This window comes from Glycine max, chromosome 2, assembly GCF_000004515.6.
Source record: "Glycine max cultivar Williams 82 chromosome 2, Glycine_max_v4.0, whole genome shotgun sequence".
NCBI classification, from domain to species: Eukaryota; Viridiplantae; Streptophyta; class Magnoliopsida; order Fabales; family Fabaceae; genus Glycine; species Glycine max.
The window spans coordinates 33,843,732-33,869,217 of record NC_016089.4 but is presented as its reverse complement, the minus strand read 5'-3'; the positions used below and the strand labels follow the sequence as shown (position 1 = coordinate 33,869,217).

Sequence of the window (25,486 nt, the reverse complement as noted above, 5' to 3'; positions counted from 1 at the left end):
TGTGGTTCCTTTTAGTATTTAATTATATGCATTTGATCTAAACATGCATACACGTATGTTTAATTAATTAGTTTCTTTGTGCATATACATTGTATGCCACTATATTAAATAAGTTACAAAGCTCACAATATTTTTGAAAAATAAAAAAATAGATGCTAAATAACTGATACGCATTATTTTTTTAAAAAAACTGATAGGCATTATTAGAATTTAGAACTCCATGTGCGAATTTTGGTAAAAAAAAAATGCTAAAAAGTAAGTATTTCATCATTTTGAATGAATTTTAATTTTTTTATTTGAAAATGATTTTTATCTACAAATATATTATTTTAGTTTTTTTAAGGCATTAATATTTTAGATTTACGTCTCTCTTATTCTATTATTAATGTCATTTTATCTACTTTTAACTCATTAATGAGACATATTTTCACTCTTCCTTCATATTTAAATGACCTAATATAATTGTGACTAACTTATTTTTTAATCCTCAATCTATATTTATTCTTTAAAATTACTACAAAATTTTTACATTTATTTATTGTTGAATTTGCATTTTTTTTTATGTTTAAAAGTTCACAACTGCCCTTAAAAGAAAAGTTCACTGCTGACAACACAGTCTTATTGAATTTTTTTTTTACTTTGCCTCTCACTGAATCTGGTTGTGTTCATCAATATACTTATAAGTTTATTAATTTTATCAATATATTACAAAAACATTCAACAAATAGTATCTCTTGAAAACCAAGGCTTAGACCTGTTGGCTTTTGTAAAAGCTATAATGCAAAGTAAGCCTTTTAGGTTAGGCCAAGCAGAAAACGAATAGCCTATTTCTTATAATAGACTGGACTCAAACTTTATGTTTGAAAAATAGGCTTAATATGTTTAAGGCAAATCTGGTGTTTCTTATTTCCATGTCTAATTATGAATGAAAGTTATTTTCATTTATTTTTCTTGAGAAGTTGAATGATTGGCAAGTGTCTTATAGGTAAAACAAAAGTAAAGGATTTATTGCTTCAAAAAGATAATCGCTTTTGTGTTGATTGCAATGCTCCAAATCCTAAATGGGTGTAAGTGTATTCACCATTGTACATTTTTTTCCCGTGTGTGTGTGGTTTATGGTCATTGCCACTGATTATAATTAATACTCAAAACTGGAGTCTGTGTGCTGAATATTTTCTGGGAAGAATTTATAAAGCATCCTTGTGATTAAGTTTTAGGAAACTAGCTACATGAATTTTCCAAAATTGATAATGTGGAATGCATATTACCTCTTAGTTGTGAATCCATTTTTCTAACTGCTTCTTCAGGTCAGCCAATATTGGAGTTTCTGTATGCTTAAAATGTTGTGGTGTGCACAGAAGTATTGGTTCTCAGATATCAAAGGTAACTATTCCTGATCCACTTTACTTAAGAGTTTAGAAAGAATATTTTCACTTTACTAATAAGGAATTTAAATTGAGATCCTTCTTCATTTGTCTACAACAAATTGAGAGACTAATATACCTATAGATGTGGCTAATTTTTTTTTTGAATTGGGTTCAACTTGATTTGATGAGAAAAGAATCAACCACTCTTATATGTCTATACTCATGAAATATTCCGGTGAACTTTACTTTGTCAGGGGTGCATTATTTTGTTTCATTTTTACTGTATTATGTTGTGGGAGTTTGCAAGGCAACCTTATTCTTAGATTCCATCCCACAACATGTTGTGATATGATATATTGTGAAATTTAGACAAAAGAAACACTAATATAGCTGTAATCACTAATCTTTCTGTAATTTTCATTGTTAAATGAATAACACTGGTAGGAGTGGAAAATAATGTCTTATAGATAAATTTTGGCAAGGTATCTATTCTCATGTCTAATTATGAAATTTGAACACTAAAATTAGTGTTGCCTCTCACTTGATCGTGCTATTTGAGTTTCTGTTGGTCTTTATTGTCAAATATGCATATTATTCTTTACGTGGTTTAAAATAAAAATTCTGAATTTGTCAACTTTTATATTAGATACAAGGTGCTGAAAGGCGTGCCTAAGCCACTGAGGCGTGGTGCATGAAGCTTTTTTTGCTTTTTTTAATCATTTTATGCCTGCTATCTTTTCAATGAGTTGTGTCTATCAAGTTAATAGTGTGCTGAACTTATTTATTTATGCTTGGTATTGTCGTGCATTACAACCTTCAGACATTATTTTCTTACTTTCAGGTTTTGTTTGTGACATTGGATGAATGGTCAAGTGATGAAATAGATGCAATGATTGAAGTTGGAGGAAATTCTTCTGCTAATTACATTTATGAGGCTTATTTTCCCAAAGGATATACAAAACCTGGACCGGATGCCAGTCATAAGCAGTGAGCCAAATTCATCCGATTAGATGTGTTTTCATCTAATAACTTTACATTGCACATCTACCATTCTTAGCATCATTTTGCTTGTTTTATAAATCTATTATATATTATATTTATGGTCACCATAAAATGGGTAAAAAATGTAGTCAACTTTATATGATATAGATACGAACTTCTGTGTCCTCATTGCAATTTTTTTCTTTTTTCTTTTTTACCATTTGGCTTTGCTGAGTCATTTATGTTCAAGTTTCTATTTTTTTTTTGTACTCTTTTTAATTGCAGTCCATTTGTCCTAGGTTGATAATGGGCTAACCGGCATTGCGTTGGGATATTTCTCATGGTAGCATCGTCTATGATAGAAATCTGACCAGGTTAAAGTATGAGCGTCAAGAAAAAAAATTATATTTGAATACATTGTTATTGCCATTTGTGAACAAAAAGCAAAAAAATTTTAAAAAAATTATCCTACATCAATTATATAGCAAACCGATGTAGAATGCTTTAGCATGGGGTAAAATTGTACAACGTTTGACAACCACACCCGATGTAGAAAGCTGATGATTCTACATTGGTTATTAGGAAGTCCGATGTGGAAAGCTAAACATTTTACATTGGTTATCAGGAAAACCAATGTAGAATCATCAGCTTTCTACATCGGGTTTACCTAATAACCGATGTAGAATTGTCAGCACTCTACATCGGGTTTGGGTCAACATCCACAATGGAACCCAAGCCATTCTACATCTGCCATTGAACTGTCGTAGTAGGACGATGATGTTTCAACAACGCTGGCTACAACATCGCGTCAAAACCGATGTAAAAAGCCTACTTTGTAGTAGTGATTCTTTGGGATTTGATTGAAATCTAGCACACATACACTCACTAAACATTATATCAGGTCTGCTAGCAGATAAATAAAGAAATGATCCGATCATACCTCAATATTTCTTAATTTATATTGACTGACTGGTTTCATCTTTATCCACATAGCAAGCAGTACTCATTGGTGTAGTCATATGCTTAACATTCTCCATCCCAAATCTATGAATCAAGTATTTGCAATATTTTGATTGATTGACAAATATTTCATTCTTGGTTTGCTTGATTTGCAACCCAAGAAAGAAATTTAGTTCTATCATCATTGACATTTCAAATTCACTTTGCATGTCTTGAGAGAATTCCCTTTTGATATATCATCAATGATATTGTCAAGAGGATGATATCTAGAAGCTCTCCATTCTCTTGGAAGATCAACATTTGTTTTAATTTCATGAATGTGAAAATCTTCATTATTTCCATCTCCTTTGCCTTTGTGTTCTTCTCCGTGAATATGCATTTCTTCTAATGATTCTAAAATATCATCTAGTACATCTTTTCTTGGCAAAATTGCATTAGATTCATCAAAAGAAACATGAATGGATTCTTCAATAATCATAGTTCTTTTGTTATATATTCTAAATGCTTTACTTTGCAACGAATAGGCAAGAAAAATACCTTCATCAGATTTAGCATCAAAGTTTTCTAAATTATCTTTACCATTATTTAGCATAAAACATTTACATCTAGACACATGAAGATGTGAAATGTTTGGTTTTCTTCCATTATATAACTCATATGGAGTTTTCTTCAAGATTGGTCTTATTAAAGCTCTATTCATGATGTAACATGTAGTATTTATGGCTTCAGCCCAAAAATATTTTGGAAGATATGTATCATTTAGTAAAGTTCTAGCAATTTCTAATAAGAATCTATTTTTCCTCTCAAAAACTCCATTTTGTTGAGGAGTTCTGGGTGCAGAAAAATTATGCTCAATGCCATGTTCATCACAAAAGGATTAAAAATCTTTATTTTCAAATACTCCTCCATGATCACTCCTGATAGATGAAATTTTAAGATTTTTCTTATTTTGAATAACTTTAGCAAGTTTCTTGAATGCATGAAATGCATCACTTTTATGAGTGAGAAATAATGTTCATGTATATCTAGAGTAATCGTCAACAATAACAAGAGCATAATAGTTTCCTCCAAAACTCATAGTTCTAGAGGGACCAAAAAGATCCATATGCAAAAGTTATAAGGGTTGAGTTGTTGACACAATATTTTTTGATTTAAAAGAAATCCTTACTTGTTTTCCTTTCTGACATGCATCACATAATTTATCTTTTTTAAATTTAAGTTTTGGTAAACCAATAACTAAATCATTTTGAAATCAGTTTATTTAAATGTTCCATGTTTATATGGGTAATTCTTCTATGCCATAACCAAGGACCATCATCTTTACTAAGAAAACATTGATCATGGTTTTGTTTTTGATCTAAATTTATCATGCAAACATTATTTGTTATGTAGCCTATATGCTTTCTATTCCTATCATGCTTGTTTTCAATAACACATTTATGAGAGTCAAATGATACTAGATAACCTTTATCACATAATTGATTGACACTTAGCAAATTGTTCTTAAGACCTTCAACAAGTAGAACATTTTCAATGGAGGTAGATGAATTCGTACCTATTTTTCCAACTCCAAGAATTCTACATTTATTGTTGTCACCATAAGTCACATGTCCGCTTTTCTTGGGAGAAATATGAGTGAATTTTGATGCATCCCCGTCATGTGTTTAGAGCATCCGCTATCTATGTACCAACTATTGGAGGCCTATTGGAGGCTCCCAACACACTTCCAATGAAAGGCCTTTTTGTTACAAAACTTGAAAGCAATGAAGGTAAGTAAATTGCAAATTACAAAATTACAAAACGGTCCTCAATTTTAGTGGTTGTTCTCTCTTTGGTGATTCACTCAATTTGGAGTGCTTCTTAGTCCAATAGCTCTTAAGGTGGTTGGCCCCTTTCTTCTTGACTCAAATTCTTCAAGGGATGGCACCAATCCTCCTTCCAATTCCCTATATAGCAACCCACAAACAAGGAAACAAAGAGACAAGCAATAACCAAAGACAAAAAAAAATGAAATGAAAGATAAACAAATGGAGTTTTAACAAGACAATTTTTTCAAGGATTACTCAACAATTAAAGCAATGAAAAGGACATAGAAGCAAGATAGGACTCAAAGAGAAACTTAGAATGGCTTTAGAGTAGAGTAAAAAAAACTATAAAAAAAAGACTCAACAAACCTCTAGCTTAGGCACTTGTTTTCACAGTAATTTTCAATTGAAATTTAGGAACTAAGATTGGTATAACATAGGCACCAATTATAGAATAAATTTTGAGCCAAAACAACAAGCACATTCCCTTTCACTTTTTTTTCCTGGATACTGATTTTTCTTCCAACTTGTGTGATTTTTAGTATTTTTTCCTTTTATCCAAATCACTTGGTTCTTTTTTTATGACTTTTCTCTCCAGATGTCTAGAAAATTCCGTAAAAATTTCAGCTCAAAATTCGAAGCAACAAATTCTCAGTAATTTTACAAGTTTGTATGTCCAAGCTGCCAGCACCAGCGATTTTTTTTTAAGCATGGTATATTGATTGCCTTGGGCTTACTTTCAACCTTCCTATGTATGTTGAACTCACTAGGATTGTTTACTATAGTTTTAGGAGTTCAATATTCACTTAGGATCAACATTTCAGCCAGCAATTCAATCACCAAAACTCAAATTCACAATAGACACAATCATAAGGAAACCTAAAAATTCACGAAAAGGTTCACAATCAAAGACTCTCTAAGAATTTTGCATGACCCTGTTAAGGACTAATTAACATGAAAGATTTGACTCAAATAAAATAATAGGCTAAGAGAATTTCATACACTCATGAACAAATGAGATAGACAAAGAAACAAGAAAGAAAAAAAAATTCAGCACAACATAAGAAATCTTATGTCACAAGTTTCATGACTAGACATGACTTCTATGACAAAACTACAATAGGTGAACAAGTCACACTAGATTTTTGATTTTTTCTTCTACTTTAATATTTTTGCAAGAATTTTATGGTTTAGGTTTCAGCCACAAAAAATAACAAGACAAAACTCAAAGGAACCTAAACTCAACACAATTCATGGTTCAAGAACAAGAACAAGAAATTTGAACCATAGAAAATCAAATCTACCTTCTATAGCAAGTTTAGTTGGTGGAAACTCTAAAGAATCATGTTAACAACATTTATCACAAGACATGTGAGGAGATACATGGAGAAAAAAATGAAGAAACAACAATGGAAGAGAAGGTAAAGCTAAAAATTAATGGAGGTTTAAGGAGCACCTACTTGAAGCTCTTGTGCTCTGATTACCACTTGATGGAAGCTTGCTTGTGGAGCTTCTATGGAGGATGGATATTTGAGCTTCAATGAGGTCCTTCAATGGTGATTTTTCACCATGGAGATGCAGCGGAAGGCAAAGGAGAATAGGAGAGGGGAGACACCATCCACTAGGGAATAAGCCAAGGAAGAAGGAGCTTCACCACCAAGAATTGCCTTGGATAAGAAGCTTTAAGAGGATGCTTTAATGGAGGAAAAGAAAGAGAGAAGGGGGGAGCACGAAATTGAAGGAATAAAAGAGGGAGAGAAGTGGAACTTTGAAGTGTATCTCATAAGACTTTCATTCATCAAAGTTACAACAAGTGTTACACATGCTTCTATTTATAGACTAGGTAGCTTCCTTGAGAAGCTTTCTTGAGAAAACTTCCTTGAGAAGCTTCTTTGAGAAAAACTTCCTTGAGAAGCTAGAGCTTAGCTACACACACCCTCTAATAACTAAGCTCACCTCCTTGAGAAGCTTCCTTGAGAAGATTCCTAAAGAAGCTAGAGCTTAGCTACACACACCCCCTATAATAGCTAAGCTCACCCCCATGCCAAAATACACGAAAAAAAAAGTCCCTAATACAAAGACTACTCAAAATGCCCTGAAATACAAGGCTAAAACCCTATACTACTAGAATGACCAAATTACAAGGCCTAAAAGAAGGAAAAATCTATTCTAATATTTACAAAGAAGAGAGGACCCAACCTTGGTCCATGGGCTCAGAAATCTACCCTGGGATTCATGAAAACCCCAAGGCCTTCTTTAGCAGCTCTAGCCCAATCCTCTAGGAGTCTTCTATCCAATACCCTTGCGGGGTAGGATTGCATCAGGAATACAGCATCCAGATTCATGAGCTCCCCCACAGATGGTACATCTTGCAACCTGTAAAATAGAAGCATGTGAAGTATGTGCAGAATGAATTTGAGTTGGCTACTTACTTAATGTTTCAGTCAAGGTTTCCAGTTGCCTAGACAGAAATTTGTTTTGTGCCAACAATGCATCATGGGAGGTTAACTCTAAGAAACTCTTTTTGGTGGGAATGTGAGCTCTATCTCAAAAAATAGCAACGTCACTTGCATCCATATTTTTAATGAGATCCATTGCTTCTGTAGGGGTCTTCAATTTGATTTTCCCACCTACAGAAGCGTCTAATAGCTGTTTGGATTGCGGTCTTAACCCATCTATAAAGATATTGAGCTGTACCGGTTCTGAGAATCCATGAGTGGGAGTCTTTCTCAATAAACCATGGAATCTTTCCAAAGCCTCACTCAAAGATTCATCCGGAAATTGGTGAAAAGAAGAGATGGCAACCTTGCCTTCTGCAGTCTTAGACTCAGGGAAATATTTCTTCAGAAATTTCTCCACAACTTCATCCCATGTCTTAAGACTATTACCTTTGAATGAATGAAGCCACCTCTTGGCTTCTCCAGATAAAGAAAATGAAAACAAACTCAGTTGAATTGCTTCTTCAGGCACTCCAGCCAACCTAATAGTATTGCATATTTCTATGTAAGTGGCTAAATGTGCATATGGGTCTTTATTTGGTAATCCATGAAACAAATTATTCTGAATCAACTAAATCAATGATAGTGGATAAGTGATGGTTTGTGCTTGAACTTCTGGTTCTAAATCAACTGAATCAATGATGGTGGCTAAGTGTGCATATGGGTCTTCTTCCTCTGGAATTGCTGCTGCCTCTAAGCTCTGCATAAAATTTCTAATTCTCTCTTGATTACGCCTTTTACAAGTGGCATTAATCTCCAAATCAATGGGAATGAAATCACCTGCAGAAGATCTTCTTTGCATACAAGAATAGTACAACAGTTATCTAGTTTAAAAGAACAATGAATGTACTAAAACTACTATGTTAGTCAAAAGAATAAAAAAAAATTGAAAAAGTAAAAATTAAAGCAATGCTGCAACTTGAACTAAACTCTATTAACAGTTTCTATCCCCGAAGACGGCGCCATAAATACTTTGCTCGCTCCCATTACAGTTATTTTTTGTGCATTTATGTCTCAAGGAAATTTCAATGGGGAGGTTTTACCGAAAAGCGCACTGGATCGTCAAGTATTTAAAATTAAAACGGATGAATTCGAGTATCGAACACAGGGAACTAATGTTAGCCTGAATTAAGTTTAGAATCGAAGCATTGTTGAGAGAACATGTATAAGTGATAATTTCAAACAGAATTTAAAATAAACTACTATGCTAAAAACTATAAAATGCAAGGTAAATAAAATGACAACAGTAGGTAGATATGTTGGGTCTTTCTAACAAACAAGCTGATGCATAGAAATATATTCCTCTAATCAATCATGCTCTTGTGTTCTATGTTGTAGCCTAAACTACTAAACCTTCGATCCCTCATCAGGCTGAATATCCAAGCTTCATCCACAGATCCCTCATGTAAGACTACACTCGATTTAGACATCCCTCTTAGGTTTAGACTAACTTCAACTGAGTTTCATCCGCAGATCCCTTATGTAAGACTAGACTCTGTTTAAGTAGCTTACGGAAGTTTAGCCTAAGCTTTGTTCATAGATCCCTCATGTAAGACTAGGCCTAAACTAAACAACATTATTGTAACAACATAATTAAAACCAAAACTTAACCCCCAGATCCCTCAAGTAAGATTAAGTTTCGATCCTGCTTCAATCAAGTTCTAAGGCAACAATACATTTCACAATGCTAAAGTCACCTAACTGTGCACACAAATGGGTGATCAAACCAAAAGCATACAAACATTAAGCATTGAAGGAAGCATTGAACACAAGAAACATAACCAATTAGATATTAGGTATTAACATCAGCTGTTCATTAGAAATCCCCAACTAGGGTGTTTAGCCAGCCATTACAAAGAAACCCTAACAATAAATGAGATTAAAAACAGAGAATGATTGTTTCTTACACAAGAAGGGGGATTCCTCCTCCTCTTCTCAGCATCTCACACCCACTCTCTACTCAATAATCTCTCTCAAATGACAAAACCTAGGCTTCAATGCACAAGTTGCTCCTCTCTTTGCTTCTAGGACTCTTTTCCCTAAATAGGCACTATGGCTGCTGTGGAATTCTATGCCCTAGCCATTCTGTAGAAGCTATCATAAAAGGTGTCAAAAGTGTCTAAAGGGTGTACCCTAATTCTGCATAAGACAGGCTTTAAATAGGCTTTGAAATCGTGACGATGCGCTTAACACCACCCTCGCGCTTAGCGTGGGTAAGTGGATTCGGGCTTAGCGCCAGTCTCGAGCTTAGCCTGGCTGAAGGCACCTGCTGTGCTTAGCGCTGAAGCTACGCTTAGTGATGGATATGCGCTTAGCCCAACTGCTGAGCTTAGCCCAACTGCTACTTTTTGCAATTCAAAACTTAGACTCTTTTTCACCTAAAATTGCACAGATTTCATCATTAAATCCAATGGAAATGTTATAGAGACAACATTAGCTATAAAACAAGATTTATTTACACAGTTTACTCCAAAAAAACCATAAATTGGGGAACTATACAAGCTTTGGAAAAAGATTTCTATACAAAAGTTAGTCGTATAAAGTGACTAACAATTAACAATGCACCCTTAATATGAATTACTCAAAAGACAATTCAAAAATAAACTTCTTTAAAGCAAAATATAAATAACGATAAATAAAAGAAGTTTAAGGGAAGAGAGAATCAAAACTCAGATTTTATACTGGTTAGGCTACCCCCTGTGCCTACACCCAGTCCCCAAGCAACCCGCTTGAGATTTCCACTATCTTGTAAAATGCTTTTTACAAACTCTGAACCACACAAGGACACCCTTCTCTTGTGTTCAGATATCCTTACAACTTAAGAGACCCTCGGTCTCTTAAACAGATATCTCTGAATAAGAAGAAGAATTTTCTCTTTTTAAGAGAAAGATATTACAATTGAAGATCGATCAAGATTCCTTATTGAATTTGCAAGTGTTTTGGCCAAGGAATATTTTGAGAGTGATAAGATAATTTGGTTTTGAGAGGATAAGACAATGTTGTTTAGAAAAACTCTAAGGAATTTCGTATCCCAAGTTACCTATTTATAGGCCTTTAATGGCCATTCAAAAACTTTTTGAACAGTTGTGACTCTTGGGAGTTATTTTCAAAAATTCCTTACTGGTAATCGACTACATAAATTTGGTAATCGATTACACAGTTAGTTTCTGAAGAGTTGTGACTCTTCAGACTTGAAATTTGAATTTTTGTGTCTGGTAATCGATTACAAAAATGTTATAATCGATTACAGACTTTTAAAATTTAAATTCAAATTTCTAAAAGCTGTTACAAACAGTTTTAACTTCTAGTAATCGATTACATACTGTGTGTAATCGATTACGAGCTTTTAAATTCAAATTCAAAATTTTCAAATTGTTTCATAAATCAATTTAGCCAGTGGTAATCGATTACATCCTCTGGTAATCGATTACCAGAGAGGAAATATCATATTTTTGAAATGATAATTGTTCTTAAAAATCTTTTGTAAAATATTTCCTTTAGCCAAACTTGTGCAACATCAATTAAGGAATTCTTTCTAAGATCCTAACTAAGTACATCGTTCTTCTTGCATTTCTGAATTCTTGACTTGAATCGTGCTCATCTTTGGCATCATCAAAACTTCATATCATATATGCTTCTACAAAATGAATTCAGTTTCTTACACAAGTTTAAATTAGTTTATGTATGAGTTAATTTATAGAAACAACCCTCATTTAATTTAACTTCTTTGAAAGGTTATTTTATCTTATACATAAGCTAATTTTAACATATGAGGAAAAAGCTTAATTCATTTTACCTTCTTATTTTCTTCTTTTACAAGTGTTTATTGAGAATATTATCCAAACAAATTTGTATCTTTACCCATTAAATCTAACTCTCATATGAATCAGGTTAAAAAAACACAATAAGCACTACAAGACTTGCAATCACTGTGTTGAAGGGTTTGATCACCATTGCAGGGTAAGTAGTATTATGTTCTATCATTTCAAATTTTATGTATTTCTTCTCATCATTGGTTTCTGAGATGTAAATATAATTGCTATTGCTTGTTTGTTTCCAGTGGTTGAATAACTATGTTAGGAAAAGGAACTACACTACCTTCTTTGTTCTCATGATTTTCGTCTTGTTAATGGTCAATACTCACAAGTTTATAGACTCTTCCAGTTTTAGAAACAACAATAACAAGTGCTTTGGTTAGGTTAGTTGGGTTGTTTCCAACATTGTTTCTTATGTGTACAACTTTTGATTGAAGGAGGGACTGCAATTGCTATATTTATAGGTGCTTTTTTGATAGGAGAGGAATAGAAAAAGAGCTTTAGAGGAAGCTTTATGTAGATTTTCCAAAAGGAGTTCTTGCCACCATATGTGTAAGAGGTAGTTTTCTTCTTTCACATGGTTCTCATACGAAAGGCAGTTTTCTTTCCTGTTTCTGAAACTATCAAAAATCATATACTAATACGACTATGCTTTGATATTTAAGACAAGTACGGATGCTATCAAATCAATTTGCCAAAATGTATAGAAAAAGTACTTGCCTGAATAATCAGTTTGCCAATGTGCTTTGCCATCAATTTCTAGCTATGTCCTTTATATTGGAATGTTTATTGCTATTGAATCCTGTTGTGTCTGTTGTTAATGAAGGGAATGAGAACCTATGACTATATTCTAGCCATAAGGGAAGAGAAAAAAGCCATGGGATTGGAATCATTAGATGATTCTGAATTCTCTTCGGATGAGAGCATTGATTTTTACCTGAAAAGCCAACACTAATGTCAAGGTTTCTATGCAAAGGAAACCAGGTAAGAATCAGATGTTGGGAATTTTTTCAATAAACCTTATAAAATACCAAATGAGCACCATAACACATTATGTTGGATTATCAAGAGGTTTTAAGGAATACCTGGATCCATAGAGAGCTTGATCAACATGCAGTGGAATCTGACAGTGGTCACGAACAATTGGTTTAATGACCTTACTCAACCAAATTACCTTCTTCCATATGCGACCTTCATTTTCTCTTCAGATGGGGAGAGGAGAAACTGTTTATTGATTTGGTGTGTTGGGGACCATAACCATGCCTTATGTTTTAAACATATTAGGGTTTTCATTATCCCCTAATGGGTCAAACTAGTTTCCGCTCATTATTCTAATGGGCTCACTTAAATAGATCACTTTATATTGAACCCATTTAAATGTAAATAACTAATATAAATGTTATAATATAATATGCAGCCCATATTAATTAATTAGGAATTATAAAATTCCTAACAATCTCCCACTTGGACTTCATATTAACCTTAGACATTTATATCATAAAATTCTTTAGGTGCGCAACCGTATGTTATTTACTTTTAGACTCCTTTTATATAATTTGGTCCATCTCATATAGCAACAGGAAACCACTACAATTTTCACCACAATTTAGCTCGACTAAGCCACAATGATCACCACTATTACTCATACTCGATGACATAGATCAAATATGGATAAGCGGTATGGAAATTACATGCAATGTGATCTTAATCATGTCTATTTCCAACTAGTCCAAACTTTATTCTTTATAGAGATCAATCCAAAATGCAATACAAATATTGGACAAAACAAACTTATAATGAAATGATAAACTCCAACTTTATTTCTGCAGAAAATTTAAATAACAAAATGTTTGCAAACCGTAAGATATAGAACATGAGTAAGACTCCCACTAAACTAAAGTACTGTCAGGAATTATACTCATATGAGCAGTGTGCTCGTGAAAAAACTTTAGTGTCATACCTTTAGTAAGTGGATCAGTTAGCATGGAATGAGTTCCTATATGTTCTATACAAATATGTATTTTCTAAATTATTTATTCAATAACCAAATACTTTATGTCAACAAAAAAAATACTTTTACATAGTTGAATCCTTAACAAGACTGCTAAGATATTGTCTCAATAAACACCTGATGGCTACTTAACATTGGCGACAACAGGCAAGCTAGTTACAATAATTTAGCAATCATAAATTATGGTATAATGTCTCATAGCAAAATATTAACTCCACCAACATGGTCAAATGTGAATCCTTATGTGAAGTGATTGCTATTAAGACATTCTGAAATAATCGAAGTCATAATACCCAATGATCTCTAAACTTCTAGACTTTCGATATGAAAACATGTAGTTCCTTGTTCTCTTCAATTAATGCATAATGCACTTTACTACTTTCTAGTGTTGCATACCAAGATTACTCATATGTCACCTTAGGACTCCCACAAAAAAAATAATTTCAAACTCTAAATTTTATACATGCAAATTTGGGATTCACATAATATGAGTAATTTAAACCATAGTAGTAACAACAACAATTAAAGAAGAGAACAATAAACATGTAATGCACAAATAATCTTCACGGTAAATTTCAAGACCCAAACAAGATACCTAGCGCACCATGAATCCTCAATCTTTGGATTGAAAAAGACTAACTGCAAGTGGTACTCTCAACGCATTGATCAAATATTGGTGATAAGTCCTATCAAACAAAGGTTGTCTTTGGACACTCAATTTCTCACATGGAAAACTTATATGATGATTATTTTGGTCAAATAATGATTATCTTTGAACATTTCATTATTCACATGGAAAATCACACTATTTATAATCACCACATGTTTACCATTGCAAGCATGTAATTATTCTATCAAAATGTGTCTTCCTTTGGGCCGAGCACATTTCACATGAATAATTCCATGCAACATCCATGTAAATTCAATCAAATTAACTTACGCAACAGAGGTTACTTTGGCAACATGTTGTTTCAATAAATTTAATTAAAAAATACAAGACAATTTAATATAACAAATGAGAGGTCTTAAAATTACACAATTTAACCAAAAGAATCCTTTGAAGATACTGGAGAAAAGGTTTCTTTATAGTCAATGCCTTCCTTCTGAGTAAAGTCTTTAGCAACTAGACAAGCCTTATATCTCTCGATAGTACCCTTTGAATCCTTCTTGGTTTTAAATATCCATTTACAACCAATAGGTTTCACAACTTCAGGAAACTCGACTACATCCCAAACTTCATTGTCATTCATAGACTTCATCTCATCCTTCATGGTGTCAAACCAATTTTAAGAGTTAGAACTATGCATAGCTTGATAGAAGTTGATTGGATCATCCTCTGTAAAACCAACACCATCCTTATGTTCTTGGAGAAATATAATATAATCATTTGAGATTGCACTTCTCCTCTCTCTAATGGACCTCCTTAATGGCATTTCTTGAGGTTGTTGAGGTTGCTCTAAAGGTATTTGAGGAAGAACCTCATTGTTGTCTTGTTCTGGAACAATGTCAATAGTTTGAACATTGTCTTCTATTACTAGAGTTGTGTCTTGAAAAGTAATAGGTATGAGGACTTGATCACTGTAAATAAAAGGTTCTTCCTCAAAGACAACATTTTTTATGTTCTCTTCCTTCCCAAACTCAACTTCCTCAAGAAATCACGCATTTCCCATCTCGAAAAAAGATTTTAAGGTGGGATTGTAAAATTTATAGCCCTGAAAGTGTTCAGCATAGCCAACAAAATAGCAGCTAATTGTTCTTGAGTCCAGCTTTCTTTCATGTGGCCTATAAGGCCGTGCATCAGCTGGACAACCCCAAATGTGCAAATGTTTAATGCTTGGCCTTTTACCAGTCCAAAGTCCATAAGGGGTTTTGTTAACTGCTTTACTTGGCATCCTATTAAGGACATAAAATACGGTCTTTAAGGGTTTTCCCCAAAGTGACTCTAGCAAAGAAGAATGACTAATCATACTTCTCATCATAACCTTAAGAGTTTGGTTTCTTCATTCTGCTACACCATTCATGCTGGGTTTGCCCGACATAGTGTATTGCGGAACAATTCCACACTCTATGAGGAAAAGCGCAAAAGGTCCTGGACATTGTTCTCCTGATCCAACATATCTACCATAGTACTCACCACCACGGTCAGATTTGACAGCCTTAATTTTCTTTCCAAGTTAAAGTTCAACCTCAACCTTGAAAGTCTTAAAAACGTCTAGGGATTGGAATTTCTCATGTATGAAATACAGGTAACCGTATCTAGAGTAGTCATCTATGAACGTAATGAAATATTGTTGTCCATTCCAAGAAGTTGTAGGAAAAGGACCACAAATGTCTGTATGCACTAGTTCTAAAACGTCTTTAGCTCTTTTGGAACCTAATTTCCTTATGTTTGTTCGTTTTCCCTTTATGCATTCAATACAGACCTCAAAGTATGATAAATCCAAAGGGTCAAGAATTTCATCCAACACAAATCTTTGAATTCTTTGTTTAGAGATATGGCCTAAATGCTTATGCCATAAGGTGGCTGAATTCTTATTCAATTTTCATTTTGTACCATGTGAATTTATTTGCAGTATTTCATTATAGGAGCTAACAACATCAAGCATGTAAAGATTATCAATTAAAGAACCAGAACCAACCGTATTTGAATTTTGGTAGAGACTAACTTTATTATTTCCAAATGAATAAGAAAATCCAAATTTGTCCAAACTAGAAATAGAAATCAAATTCCGTCTAAAAGACGGTACAACAAAAGTCTCAAATAAATCCAAAATAAAATCAAGTTTTTAACTATAATCTAAAAGTTCCAATAGCTTCCACTGCAACCTTCTTGCCATCACCCACAAAGATGAATCTTTCATTATCACTTGGCAGTTGGCTCCACAGGCAACCCTGCATAGTTATACTTATGTGAGTAGTAGCACCAGAATCTACCCACCAAGTATCTTTAGGTACAAAAGCCAAATTAACTTCTGAACAAACTAGAGTAAGAAATTTACCTTTCTTCACACGCCAAGCGGCATACTTAGGACACTCTTTCTTCATGTGTCCCGACTTCGTGCAGATGTAACAGGTAAATTCATCATCCTTATTTTTCTTCTTTTGCTGAGAAGTCCTTTTTGTAGCACCCTTAATCTTCTTCCTTTTCTTATTCTAAGAGGTCGAAGTCAAGTAAGCACTTTCAGTCCTATCTCTTTGCAGCCTCTTCTCCTCTTGCACACAGTGAGATATAAGCTCATTGAGGGACCATTTGTCCTTCTGAGCGTTATAGCTCACTTTGAATTGCCCAAAGTGTGTAGGGAGCGAGATCAAAACCAAGTGCACGAGCAGGTCTTCACCAAGCTCTAACTTAAGTGACTTGAGTTTTGATGCGAGATTGGACTTCTCCATAATGTACTCCCTTATGTTCCCTTTGCCTTTATACTTCATGGAGATGAGTTTAGCCAAAAGGTTACTCATCTCCGCTTTTTCATTTCTGGAAAAGCATTGCTCAATTTCCTCAAGGAATTTCTTTGCACTTTGACTCTCAGAAATAGAGCCCCGGAACGCCTCTAGAATAAAGCGTTTCATGATCATAAGGCACATTCGGTTGGACCAATCATACTTCTCAAGTTTTACCTCATTAGAGATTTCCGGAGTGGAAATGGGTTGTTCCATCCTCCGTGCCAAGTCCAAATCCATACAGCCAAGAACAATTTCTACGGCTTCCTTCCAGACCTTAAAATTTGTCTCATTCAGCATTGGGATAGAATTCACTTGGGCAATAACATTTGCAGCACTGGTAATATTAACTAAACAGAGAACAAAAATAATAACATGTTCACAAATAATCAAGCAAGTCATATAAAGTATATATATAAGAAGACATGCAAATATTTCCCATAACAGATTCATCACAAGATACCTGTCGCAACGTGCCCTTTAGCGAGGCTCACGGGTGCGCTTTCCAAAGGAGGAAAGATGCGCGGAGTCGCCACCAACGTTTATTTGTGGGAAACGTCGGAAAAATCGAAGGAAACCGGTCAAAATGAAAATTCTAAGTTCGGGAGTTGTATTTACGCTTGAGGAAGGTATTAGCACCTCTCACGTTTGTCTCAAAGGACAACAGCCTATTTTTTAGAATTGTGAAAATTGTGTTACCTTAACTTTTATTTATTTTTATTTTTTGAGGTCGACAAAAGCGGGGCTTTTGCTCCTACGTATCCTCCATCAAAGAGGAAATCAGACCTACGTAGTTCTTTCATATGCGTGAATCAAGTGATTCTTTTACTTTGAAAGGTGATCATTTTAAGGCGTTGGACCTTAAAAATGATCCATTTTACTTGTAAGAAATTGAAATAATAAACTCTCAAAACCCTATTTTTGTGGACGAGCTTGACTAGGCGAATTGATTTTAGCCTTAGTTTCACTTTAGTTATTAGTCAATTCAATTAAGAATGAGAAATCCCAAAGAGAAAACGTCTCATTGATTTTTCGCTTTTATTTTACTAAAAGGTATTTTTTGATTATTATATTATTATTTTACCTCTTTTTTTATTTCCAACGTGGTTACGGCACGACCGAATGGTCGGAATTCATTTTAACAGAAATTAACGGATGATACAATTTAAACGATCGGTGGAAATTTATTTTATTTTTAGATTAAGCGAGAAATGACTTAAATAAATGGCTTAAGCACGTCAAAAGGGGTATAAAAAGCGAATGAAAACGAGAATAAAAATACATGAAACAAAATGTGGACCACCACGGATACATAGAATGAATTGAAAAGCTCGGTTTGAGGTACTTACCCGTTGAAGACTGAAGAAAACGAAGAACGAACGATGAATCTTGAAGAACGGTCGAGAATCTTCGCGTAATTACTCACGGAAACGTTACGGAAGCGCCTCGGCTTGGATTTTCTTCACGGAAATAATTTTCCTCAGCAATTTCGAGAGAGAGAGAAGTGCCAAGAAGGCTGAACCCTTTTCTTCTTCACTCCTCCCCCTATCTATAGCAAAATAGGGGAGGAGCTTGCCACCCAGCTCGCCCAGGCGAGCAAGGTTGCTTCCTCCAGAAGCAACAGCCTTCTGGAGGAAGGATCTGGAAGGCCCAAGTGGGCCAGATTGCTATTTGTACCCCCTTTTTTACTAAATGCACCCCCTTCTATTTTTTTGGTAATTCTTTTTCCGTAACGTTACGAAACTTCACGAATTTCATAACGATACTTATTTTTCTTCCGCAAGGTTACGAATCCTTACGGATTATGTATTTACTCTTTTTTAGCTTTCGAAGAAGTTACGGAAACTTACGGATTGCACAAAAACACCTCTTTTCGATTTCCGCCACATTATGGAATTTCACGGATTGCGCAAGCCTGTTTCCTTTTGATTTCTGACACGTCTCGAGACTTCATTCATTGTGCAACAAAGGATGCCAAGTGTCTTGAAGCGGCCAATCAAAGGCTGTATATCATCAAATAATAATCCCTGGACAAAATTAGGGTATGATAATACCCAACACAACATTAATTCTAGTCTTTGGACAGAGAAATTAATTTTTAATTGGTACTCTCAACGCAATGATCAAATATTGACAATTAGTTCTGTCAAATAATAGTTTTTCTTGGTACCGACTATTATTCACAAAAAAAAATTATAATTGTCACATATTTATCATTGTAGGTATGTTATTATTTGGCCAAATTGTGTCTTCCTTTGGGCCGATCACAATTTGCATAAATAATTTCATACTAGCATCCATGCAATTTAATTAAATTAATTTACGCAATAGAGGTTACTTTGGCAACATAATGGTTCAATCAATTTAATTAAAATTACAAGACACACAAATAAATGAAAATGATCCGTAATGGTTAAATTTGCACTCAATTATTATAGCAGTAAATGTTTGAAAACAACATCATGGTAAACTAATTACGCATCCAAAACAAACATACCACGGTACTATCACAAATTTATACTAACAACATGAGTAACATAAATTATTTGTCTATCGTCGATTCATTAAGAAAACAGTTGGCAAATAAACAATAAATTATTCATATAAGAATTGCCTTATTACTGATTCATATAAACAAAAAAAATATATATTTATGAAATTGTGCCACGTACTAAATGCCAACACCAGATATGTAGAACCTTATCCCAAATAGAATAATATGTCAGCAAACGTGACAAACAAAAAAAATTGTACAACCCCGTAAATCAAATGCAAAGGCCTTTTATTAATTCTAAAGAGGAGAAAAACTTTATGGCCATAACACATAAATTTAGGGGTTTTAAAATTTTATTGATCAAAATAGTTTCTCCCCAAAATAAAATTAGGGTTCATATAACTAAAAGGATCCAAATATAATACATATCAAATGGAGCTTTAAATCTCAATAATCTAATAGCAATGGTGGCTCTGATACCACTTGTTGGGAATTTTTTCAATAAATCTTATAAAATACCAAATGAGCATCATAACACATTACGTCAGATTATCAAGAGATTTTAAGGAATATCTAGATCCATAAAGAGTTTTATCAACACGCAGCGGAATCTGACAGTGGTCACGAACAATTGGTTTAATGACCTTCCTCAACCAAATCATCTTCTTCCTTATGGGACCTTCGTTTTCTCTTCAGATGGGGAGAGAAGAAACTGTTTATTGATTTGGTGTGTTGGGGACCATAATCATGCCTCATGTTTTAAACCTATTAGGGTTCTCATTATCCCTTAATGGGTCAAACTGGTTTTTGCTCATTAATCCCATATCAATTTTCTGACAATCTAATGGACTCACTTAAATAGATCACTTTATATTGAACCCATTTAAATGTAAATATCTAATATAAATGTTATAATATAATATGCAGCCCATATTAATTAATTAAGAATTATAAAATTCCTAACATCAAATAAATTGCTTGCCTCATTTTATGTTGTGCTTCTGATTCAAAACTAACAGGGCAGTTTGTTTTGAGCTTCAAAGCTCACCTAGGTTGTCTATCAGGATTGAAGGAGAAATTGAACCTTCACCCTTGATCAAGACAAAGAATTTCCATGTAAGCATTATCCCATGGAAACTCATAAAGTTGACCAGAGAGTAGGCCCTACTAGCAGCTGAGAAGGTCTGTGAAAAGATTAAGAGAAAAGCCAATGAGGGAGCATAATTCATTAAAACCTCTTCCATTGGAAACAAAATGCGGACCATTGATGAGTCCAAATAAAAATATGGACACTAAGGATTTTGGCTCTACATCTTTTATAGCAAAAGACAAAGATCTTTCTGTAGACTCTTTTAGTCTCATGTCGAATGAGATGCAAGAGAACATTTTCCTTGTATCATTTTCTAGTCGATTGGCCTCATAGGTTTGTCCCTTTGAGCTCTAAAGATGTACTTTAATTTTGATGTCTCACTGTTATTTTTTTAATCTTGAATCCTCATATTGAAAGTTTGAAACCACTGTTTGAATGGTAATTAATAATTTCATGACTTGATCTGTTTCCTGCACACTACTAAAAAAAAAGCATATTTTACGACGCACATCCTAAAACGGTTATGTGGGACCGTCTTAGAATGTGATGTGGTGGCAGAGATGTAAATAAATACAACCATTCTAAGACGGTTATGCAAGACCGTCTTAGATTCTTGCCATTTTACGACGTCTTTATACAAAACCCGTCTTAGATATTTTTTTATTAATAATATTTAATCTGGCTCTTTAGATATTTCACTGTCTGATTCTCCCTCTTCTACTCTTTAGTTCCTCTAGGGTTTTCACTTACACCCGCAGGCACCACCACTTACACCCGACGACGGCGGCGGCGGACGACATTAAAAGAATGATCATGGAGAATAGCAACTCTCCAAAAGGCCAGTCCAAGATGCTATTCTACTTGTTCCCTGAGCAACTGCAAGTAAAGAACACACCAACACTAACACTAGGCTTGTTTTCTTCTTCTTTACTCTTTTCTTCAGAGAAGAGTAAAAATAAAAAGCTTGACTAGAGAAAGAGAGAGAGAGAGAGAGAGCTTTGAATCAAAACTCAGAAGTAGAAAAAAACACAAATGACAATCGCTATGGCTAGGTACGATCGAGCAATCACCGTGTTATCCCCCGACGACCATCTCTTCTAGGTCAAGTACGCCCTCGAAGTCGTCCGCAAGGGCAATGCCATCGTCGGCATTCGCGGCATCGACAACGTCGTCCTCGGTGTCAAGAAGAAATCCACTGCCAAACTCCAAGAGTCCAGGTACTACTACTCTTTTCAATTCAATTCCCTCTGTTTCAGATCCCTTTCCCCTTCGATTACTAGCGATTAACCAAGAAAACTACGAGTTATAAGGAAACCAAACTCCGTTTCAGAGACTATCCAAAAAGTATGCGATCTCTAGTGAGAAAAAGATTACCAAAATTTACTACAGAGCAAACCAAACTACTTATTGGTTCATTTGATTTTATTGGTCTAAACTATTACTCCTCAACATATGTCTGTGATGCACCTCAGCTAAGCAATGCTAGACCTAATTACATAACAGATTCTCTTATCACTCTTGCATGTAAGGACTCCAATCTTTTATCATTCTATCAATTCCCTAAATTGCATATACTAGTTCAATACTTTTAATTTTGATAAAAAATTAAACTACCTCTTTTTATAATTATGCAGATTGCTTCTGATTTGATATATGTTACTCCAAGAGGAATTCGTGACCTTTTGTTATATACCAAGGAAAAGTACAATAATCCATTGATTTACATCACTGAAAATGGTAAATAGCAATTTTCTATATACATTTAATTTCCATTTATGAAATAACATATGTTGTACATGATTTTCAATTTCCCCAATCTATTGAAAAAAATGTGTATTCTAACTTATGTTTTACATTAAGGATAAAAGAAATTTATTGTTATGATAAAGTTTTCATTTTTATTAATTATATTTGTTAATTTACTGCATCTTGTACTGGGGGTTTGTAAAAGTTGATGACAGTAAAGCTCACTCTGTTCTCATCATATGGCTGGACAATAGAAATTGAACGAAGTAATTAAACAAAGCCACAAACTTCTTCTTCTTCTTCTTCTTTTTTTGAAGTACTACATATATCTATGGGTCACTCTTAAGAAAGAAGTTAAGGAAAATGTACTATATGTATACATATATGTATATCCCCAAGAAAATAAGCACGATATATTTATAATTTTTGCATCCTAGTTTTTTTGTTAGCTATGATATATCTATAATGGATTTGATTTTTCTCTGATTGATATCAGGTTGGTAATGTTGTTACTGATGATTATCATGATTATATTGGCACATTTGAATATTGGTGGACCCATGGTTTGGTTTCAAATTTCACGTATAGGATGCTAAGAATTGCCTGCAATTTTGGTTCCTCTCTGCATCCAGCAGTGCAATGCTGGCAGGCTCTCAGAGTTGCAACTGTGGAGCAGGGAAACATCGATCCATATAGTGTTCTGTTAATGAAAACGGAATTAGCTTTAATTTCTAATACTTATATTACTTCTTGAGAAATATTATCTCCTCAAGAAAGTTATTGAAGTGGTTAATAAGCTTGTGAAATCTTGGGATTTAACATAGGAGCATTTTGATTACAAATTTACAATCTCTAGGAATTTACTGAGGTGAGGATGATATATGCAGTATGATTCACTTGCAAAATAATTTAGATGTAAACAAAACATATTGGTCCTAAAAACTAAACCATATTGATTTTCTGTTGTGAATGCAATCAATTGTTTAAATATCATTCTTCTTAATTTTTTTATCTTAAAATTACATGGTTACTAGTCTATTTTTTTGAAAGGCTAAGGAAAATGGTTACTAGTCTATTTAAGATTAGGAGTTTAGGACTGTCATATTTTCTAGAATAACATTTTGCAATTGCTAAATTCCCTGAAGCAAATAGGTGTTTGAACTTTTCATTGCATGTTTCATTCTTTAAATGTATAGCACCTGTAGTTGTTTAATTTTTTCTTTTTTATGTTACTAAAATTATTTTATTGGTTGCTACTGATTTGAGCCAAGTAATTAATTTATCCTGATTCTATTCACTCCCTTAAGATTGGACCCTTAACTCAATATTGGCAAATTTATGGCTTCCATTCGTTGTGAGGAAATATCAATTCATAAAAATGGTTTCAGTTTTATTTATGTGATTATGTCATCTATGACAATAATTATTAAAAACCATTTGTATATAATATTCATATATTATGCGAAAATACAAATATTTAATTTGTGAAGTAGGTTGTGGTTTGCTGGTATTTTATACAAAAGTCGTTTTCAAGCTCTTTTTTTTTCTTTGTTCTTGTGACTTTTACGGACCTTGTTAATACCAGAATACTGGCATAAATTATAGCTTAAATTTATCACGTATCTTTCAATTGAATGCTCCTTGAATAAATATGTAGTATGTCTCTTCTCTTGTGTTCATTTATCTTGCTAAAAGTTTTCTACCAGCAAAATGGGAGGCAGGCAATCGACTGTTGCTAAATGATATTCCAAATTTTGAGTTTTCTGAACTGACTAAGTACATGTGAATAGATTAAGGTTTATATTTTTCCCTCCTTTGTGTCCTGCAAGTAGCCTTCGTGAATGAAAAAGCAGTTTTTTTAACCTTGGAAGACGATATTGTGCAGACCCGGAATGATGTTGCCTCATGGGTGAAGGAGCTGGGTAGGTTCTTCATAGGATGACTATTTTTATTAACATATTTTCTAATTAAATCTATTTAATCGTGCATTATAAGGGTTTGTAGTCATTAATTTAAATCCATTAAATTATTTTTTTTGCATTTTTATTTTTTTATTTTTGCTCTCATTTATGATGCTTTCCTCCTCCTTTTTAGTAATGAACGATCAGAAAAACTGTTTCTTTGAAGTTGGTTAATCTTTTTTTTTTATGAGTTAATGCACCATGAATTGATTGTGGATTTGACCTATAATTGTTTTGATAGGGTTGAATTGGAATTCTTATACTGGCTAATAAATTCAGAATATCATTTTTTTTTCACTGGACCAACAGCTTGCAACTACCATTTTGTCTCCGACCTTCGATAAATTGTTTGGGCCGCAGGATTGATCTCATTCATGTAAGTCATGTCAATTCATTTGCTTCAAAATTCTTCTTGCAAGCATTTATGCTTATCTAACTTTTGCTTATTATCTTATACTAATCCTTAACTTTTCCAAGGTTCTTTTACTAGTGGCTGTGAATGATTTTTTTTTCTTTCAATCAGTATGATTGAGATGGAAAACATTAAAATTAAATATTTAATAAAAGTAAAATAATTTGATTTGATTCATTTTTCATATCCACCGCATGATATTTTTGGGTCATCCCTTTATTTATATATATAGATATATCAAATATCTAATTTAGCGTCTTAGGGAATAATTATAAATACAAGAGACTTGAAATATAACTTAATTTAGGGATAACAATAAAATATTTTCACGTGGATAAATTTTGACCTATAATGTAGCTTATAATTAAAACAAAATACAGTCTTTGCTATCGTTATCTCTATACTTATAAGTTATATAATGTTTTTTTTAACGGATTAGCATCATCAACGTTTATATAATTTAATTTGTCCACAAAACTGTATGCTTAAACGTTAGGAATAAGTCATAATAAATTTAATTTATAGGTTTATGTAGACTGATTCGAATAATTTATTGGTTAAATGGGTTGAATTTATCACTTCAGAGATCAATCCATTAATTAATAACAATAATTAAATTTCTCAAAAAAAATGGTTTTCAAATTAGAAAGAACATGTAAAAAGTAGAGTAACAAGAAAAAAAAACCCTTGAAAAAATATAATATGTGGACTAACGCAGTGACGCACGGACTAACTCATTTATAATTGTTTACAACTAACCAAACTTGCTGCTTTGTGCAGGCAAGAAGACTCGGGAGGATACTAATGAGGAGAGAGCAATCGTACTTTACAAGGTTAGCAGGGTCTTTAACAATTAATACCCTCACTACTAAAAAAAAGGTCTTCTACATCGGTTCTAACAGCCT

The 25,486-nt window shown here is 33.5% G+C and overlaps 1 pseudogene; it reads left to right on the top strand.

Annotated features, from left to right (window-relative positions):
* LOC100778429 (protein S-acyltransferase 18-like) overlaps positions 1-20,795 on the top strand; it is a 64,194-nt pseudogene extending 43,399 nt beyond the window's left edge.
* Positions 20,796-25,486: the final 4,691 nt, after the last annotated feature.